A 6973-nucleotide genomic window follows, 5' to 3' on the forward strand; every position below is an offset into this window, starting at 1 on the left:
AGATTTTGGCCCAGGAGGTTTAGAGCTACTTTACAGTTTGTGATCCTGGGTGATTTGTGGCCCTAGGTTTGCTTCGGGATGTGGTTATGCAAATCGGTTTGGAGAGTGGGGCCTTGTGAATTGGTGAGTCATTCCCTGTACATAGCTGAAGTATTGTTTCATATGTAAAATATGCCCAATTGCAGAGCTACCTTTAATTCAGGGTAGATCTTGGTGGATGAGGGCTCCTGTTTGTTCCATTGGTGGTTGGTGGTATTATTCGCCATGCTCCCCTTTTCATGGTTGTGTAGTGCAGGAGGAAGAGGGAGGCTGATTCTAGCAGCTCGTGTGCATGTGCAACTGCAGTGGAAGGACTGTTGCCTCCGTTCATTGTATGGATTGTGTTTTTTCCTTCCTCCCATGGGTTGCAGTCATGCATGCCCACGATTACTAACTGATGATTGCCCTTCATCATTTAAATATATACATTTAGAGGGGGTGGTTAAATATTATGGGTATTAAAAAAAAAGTGGCTCAGATGCTGAAGAATGCCTAAGTGTTTTCCTCATATTCTGTCATCTTGAAGTGAGGTTTTGACTAATTAATGATGGTGGAAGAGAAAAATAATACTTGTGCAAAACCTGTTACTCTCTCAACCTGCTAAGTTAGTACATACTATTTGTCGGTCTTTGTTTCCTCATTACTTATGGCTCTATATAGATTCTCATCGTTAAGTATTTATTGGGGGTTTGGCATAAATTTGAAGGGTTTGCCTTAACAAACAGAAGGTGTAGGGATTTCCTCTCACATGAGGAATTTGGCTAGGGTTAGAATGTCTCACAAAGGTGGTTAGGCTAGTCCAAACCACTGGAAGATGGTATTGTAGTTCTTGCAGTTATGTGCCGTTTCCTAAATACACATTTTTTCTTGATACATCAGGTGGGCAGGTGGGCATAATTATGAATATGAGACACAGATATCAGAATATTGAATGCCGGAACAATTCATTCTGCATCTTTCAATTTTACTTGCTAGTCAGATTCTTAAGGTGTTTTAACTAGCAGTATGTACTGAGTGGCACTTCAGATAAATGATTCAGACAGATGTTTTTTACTGCACAGCAGTCAAAATATGCTGTCTGGTAGTCCTTTTATAGCTGTTTTTTCAAGTTACTTGGTATATTTACTTCCATGCTTTCTCATTTATCCTTTGTATTCCTTTGCCTGTTTTATATATTCGTTTTTCCTGTATTTCTACCCATATTGCAATATGGTCAGAAAATGCATTTTTAACTACCTACCCTTCTCTAATAACTAAACCTTCTGATGCTATAAAATAATCTGTTTGCGATCTATGCATACCCCTTTTGTAAGTCCATGAAAATTTTCCCAAGATTTTAACTTACCACATCTTATAACTTCTAACATTTTCTTATATATTTTCCTTTCTTGTTATGCTTGCCTGTTAAATCGCAAAGTATCCTGGTATTATAATATTCATATTTATCACTTCATATTCAAAAATCTGATTGAATAAGTCTTCCTTTTTTACAATTAGTATAAGTATATGATGTTATAATTCTATATACTTGTTCCTTCCATTTTAAATCTACATTTTTGCTATAATATTAGCTAATATATTTACTGTATTTCTACAGAATATAGCTATTCCAAAAAGCTCTCATTTCCTAAAATTCCAGATTATCTTTCCTCGCCATAGTTTCGCTGTTTGTAATCCTTCTTCATTTGTTAAAAATCTTGTGTCTTCTAATATAATTACATCTACACTGCATGTATTACACCACTCCAAACTCCATATTCTTCTTACTATATTCTGAATACTATTCACATTAACAGAAAGCACTCTAAAATTTTCATCTTTCATTTCCCTTAGATTTGTGGTTTCATAAACTCATAGTTAATTACAAGGCTGGCTCTACTAATAGGCCATTCTAAGCCTACCCAATTCCCTCACAAAGGTGAAAAAAAGAGTAGGGGGATTACTCTGATGTCCAGGCCAAATTTCTTCTAGTAATATAAATGCCACCTCAGGTCTCCCGTGAAAAGAGGCCACTAGCCTTGTGTGGCTAACCTGGTCAACAAAGAAAAAATAAAACCTGCCTCAAAGTATAAAATCAAACAGCCCTCTCAGTAGGAAGCATGGTAACTACTACCCCTAACAAAATTTTAGTTTCCTGTTGTGACCATTCATAACTGATATGGATTATAATACCTTCCTATTCTTTATTATTCACAACCACTGTCATTTCAAATGCGATGTCAGGCATTCAGACATTCAGAATCCACTATTATAACTTTAATGAGGTAGAGATTATTTTGTTTAAAGATTTCACCACCTTAGCATTGTATTTGGACTCAAGTTTATGCACCTTACTGAATTTCCATTTCTGCACCTGCTTAGAAATGAGATTTGGTAACAAACCAGTTTGTCCAGGGACATCTTTGGGGGGAGGTTAGATAAATATATTTGTAGGAGTTAAGAAGGTAGGGGGGGGATAAAGGGTTAAATGTGAATCGGGGATGTTTTGGAGGAAATGAGGTAAGGGTAGGAAGGGGCATATGGGGTTTATGCAAGTGTAACTGGGTAGGGAATCCACAGTTTGGTGTGAACTTGCTAAGTATTATGCTCATGATGACCTCTGGTAATTCTAGAAGGTATGGTTTGTTCAGATTAATACTTTAAGGCATGGTTCTCAACTGGCCAGATTTTGCAGTGGTTAAAATTTTTTTCCTTGTTACTTAAGACATGCGAGGTTCTTTGGAGTTTGTGGCAAGTCAGGGAGGACTGGGTCAGTGTATGTTGATGTGCATTTGAGCTTTAGACTTCTCGTCCTTTAGAAATGCATGGTAACGCAAGACCGTCTGTTTTGGCTTTATGTTTGGCAGAGTGCTTTAATTCCTCCTTCTTTTGAGGGTCTGCCCCCCCCGCCCCATTTTGGTTTGTTCAGATTTTGGCCCAGGAGGTTTAGAGCTACTTTACAGTTTGTGATCCTGGGTGATTTCTGGCCCTAGGTTTGCTTCGGGATGTGGTTATGCAAATCGGTTTGGAGAGTGGGGCCTTGTGAATTGGTGAGTCATTCCCTGTACATAGCTGAAGTATTGTTTCATATGTAAAATATGCCCAATTGCAGAGCTACCTTTAATTCAGGGTGGATCTTGGTGGATGAGGGCTCCTGTTTGTTCCATTGGTGGTTGGTGGTATTACTCGCCATGCTCCCCTTTTCATGGTTGTGTAGTGCAGGAGGAAGAGGGAGGCTGATTCTAGCAGCTCGTGTGCATGTGCAACTGCAGTGGAAGGACTGTTGCCTCCGTTCATTGTATGGATTGTGTTTTTTCCTTTCTCCCATGGGTTGTAGTCATGCATGCCCACGATTACTAACTGATGATTGCCCTTCATCATTTAAATATATACATTTAGAGGGGGTGGTTAAATATTATGGGTATTAAAAAAAAAGTGGCTCAGATGCTGAAGAATGCCTAAGTGTTTTCCTCATATTCTGTCATCTTGAAGTGAGGTTTTGACTAATTAATGATGGTGGAAGAGAAAAATAATACTTGTGCAAAACCTATTACTCTCTCAACCTGCTAAGTTAGTACATACTATTTGTCGGTCTTTGTTTCCTCATTACTTATGGCTCTATATACATTCTCATCGTTAAGTATTTATTGGGGGTTTGGCATAAAGTTGAAGGGTTTGCCTTAACAAACAGAAGGTGTAGGGTTTTCCTCTCACATGAGGAATTTGGCTAGGGTTAGAATGTCTCACAAAGGTGGTTAGGCTAGTACAAACCACTGGAAGATGGTATTGTAGTTCTTGCAGTTATGTGCCGTTTCCTAAATACACATTTTTTCTTGATACATCAGGTGGGCAGGTGGGCATAATTATGAATATGAGACACAGATATCAGAATATTGAATGCCGGAACAATTCATTCTGCATCTTTCAATTTTACTTGCTAGTCAGATTCTTAAGGTGTTTAAACTAGCAGTATTTACTGAGTGGCACTTCAGATCAATGATTCAGACAAATGTTTTTTACTGCACAGTAGTCAAAATATGCTGTCTGGTAGTCCTTTTATAGCTGTTTTTTTCAAGTTACTTGGTATATTTACTGTTTAACTTTCAAGGAGCATAGCTGATGCTTAATTTGGAAGCTCATTTCATACATCTTTATTGTTCTGGGAGTGAGCTGACATATATTAAAAAAAAAAAAAAAAATATATATATATATATATATATATATATATATATATATATATATATATATATATAAAAACGCTGACCTTCATCCGTTGGTGCTCACCAGTTTTCCCGCTTTAGGGGTATGGGAACGTGTACACAGATGATGTCAGCAGGCAGGTTACCATTTTTACAGGGATGCTTTGTGATTGTACATCTAAATTCAGCGAAATTTGGCAACCGTTGGTGGGGATGGAATAGTGAGGGTTGCATACAGAGTAAAATTGGTGCACATGTTGATTTATGGAAGCAAGATGTATACCATTCATCTGTCCCTGATTTTTACTTGGATTTTAGTTCTGCTCCCTATTACGTTTGTGCTTTATATTTTCAGGAAATGTATGTTGATGGAACACCGGTTGCTTTGCATTGTTTGTGACTTAAAGCAGTCATTAAAATAATCTTTTCTTTAGGAATGGAACATTCCATCCCTGCTTCCTTTAAACCTCCAGTTGTATAATGTTCAATTGATGTGAATTACATAAAAGAGTATATTTGATGCCTACTATTTGCAACTGGGAACAGGTTAAAATTGTTGTATTGATGTGTCTGTTTGCCTGTGTTTTAAGTGGTTTCCATACAGGGTTAAGTGTCTCTCATGTTCACCACAGTTATTGGCTCTTTCCGGAATTATGGAATATGGGAGCCGAGAAGGGCAAAGATGTCATCGCAGTGTCATGCTAGGTATGCCTGTTGGCTGTATGGAACTTCTGCAGAGTGGTGAATTCTGCTTCATTTGGGTCCACTTGTCATAAACTTGGGCAAATTATTGGTGGGTCAATTTTGCTGGTGTAACACAAGTTCCATCAACTAAGTGCATGAGAACAATAGAGTCCCCTCTTTTGGGCTTTGTCGCACTTCTATAGTTTGGCTCATTTTTTATTTTATGAAATTAAAATTTTGGGGGGAGGAGGCTGTCATATTAAGGCAAATCATTGAAGAGTCAGTTTGGGAAGTAGGAGCAGACCCTATGGGGTTTGTATTGGTGCACAACCAGTTTTTGGCTGGATAAGTTTGTTAGAGTTACATTTGAAGGTCATCCCTATTTTGGGTCCTTGACCTGATTGTAGGCTTTGCTCAGATTTCCTGCTTCAGGAGATTCAGAGGTATGGGGGAGAGGGTTGGCATAATGGTTAAGGTGTTCACCTTACAGACACAAAGCGCAGGGTTCAATTCTCACATGGGGCAATTGGCTAGGCTTAAAAAATGTCCCACAGGGGCAGTTAACCTAGTATTAATCTATGAATCTATGGTGTTGAGAGGTATGGTAGCCATGGTGGGCGAAGGGGAAGAGCCTTGGTGATCTACTTGTTGGTTTTGCATAACTCGCAACCTTCCAGCTTTACACAGTGGCAGTATCATAGCCAATGAGGTTTATCTAAGGCATGATTATTGCTAATTCTCTGAAATGAAGAATATTAGCCATCATAACGTGGGGTGAATGGGGCATGAGTTGAAATAATGGCTTAAAAACCTAGGACGGTTAAAGTGTCATTAGGAGGTAAGGAATCAATACATAGTAATGGAAGGAATGGACAAGAGTTGACCAATAAACAATTTTATCTATTTTTAATTACTACAGTACTTATTGTGGTATTTTTGTTTTCCGCAGCTGTCACACATGAAACCAGGTCGGCGGTCAAGAGACTTGGTTGCAGGGGATCAACCCAGTGCTGGAGTGGTGTGTCATGTGGTTGCAGATGGTGGTTTCAACAGATGCTGGCTGCTCCTGTCAAGGATGTTTCAGATGTTGGAGTGCTACGATGTTTCAGTCCCCAGAGTGGTACACAATGAGGTCACAGTTGAGGGAATGCGGAGTGAGCAACTGTATGGCCTGACAGAAGTGGATTTGTAGGTAAGGGATATTGCTGTGGCATGTTTCGGTTGCTGGAGTGGTATACACTGAGATAGCAGATAATCATACTTATTTGCTGCTCATTGAGGCAGGTCACTGTTGGTGGCAGTTTGGGGTAGTGAGGGGAGGTATGTTGGGGTAAGGTAAAGCAGGGTTGGGGATGGTTTATGGGGAGTCTGAGGGTTGCTGTGGGGGTCGCAAGAATCATAGGAGCATTGGAAGTTAATAGACTAATGGCTCTGAGGCCATGACAAGATAGCCAAGATTGGGTGAGGATTAATAAGCTGGTGCATTGCTTTTTCATTATGGAGCACCTTTGGAACATTTTGGTGGGGTGGGCATTTGGAAGATGGGTAAGGTTGCTCATGGGGATTTACATTTGTTTGTAAATATTATAGGAGTTGTAGTGTGGAGGGGCATAAGTTAGGGATCTGGTTTGTGCCTTGATGGATGGAAGGAAGGATAATTTGGGGGATGTTGAATATTTGGAGTTTCAATTTAATCTGGAGGAAGAGGTTTAGCAGGAGTGTTTGGGATTAGGGTTCATCCGCATCTTTTTTAATGACAGTGATATGAGTTGGCTTCATGCAGCTAGATGAGGTTTCAGGGTGCATTAGGATTAAAGGTTTGTTGTGGGTGTTTGGTGCACCCCTTTTTATATGGGAGGCTTATGGTAGGGCATTGCCAGCCTGGCTGACTTTGTGTTGCAGGAGTTTGGGGTACTTTCTGTAAGGAAGAAACATATGCTGAGGCATTTACCAGACTGAAGAATTATGTTGCGGCAACCTGTGGGAAGTAACTGGGTGGGAAAGATTAGTTGTTTGTCAGGTTTGGGAGCAAGATAAGGCAGTTCAGTTTGTCAGATGATTTAGTTGTGAGT

General features: G+C 39.5%; 1 pseudogene; it reads left to right on the plus strand.

Moving 5' to 3' along the window:
• The first annotated feature begins 5576 nt into the window (after positions 1 to 5576).
• Positions 5577 to 5722, plus strand: LOC122798991 (annotated as a pseudogene).
• The last annotated feature ends 1251 nt before the right edge of the window (positions 5723 to 6973 follow it).

The sequence above is a fragment of the Protopterus annectens genome, chromosome 3.part1 (assembly GCF_019279795.1).
Source record: "Protopterus annectens isolate FY-2018-M chromosome 3.part1, PAN1.0, whole genome shotgun sequence".
Taxonomy (NCBI): domain Eukaryota; kingdom Metazoa; phylum Chordata; order Ceratodontiformes; family Protopteridae; genus Protopterus; species Protopterus annectens.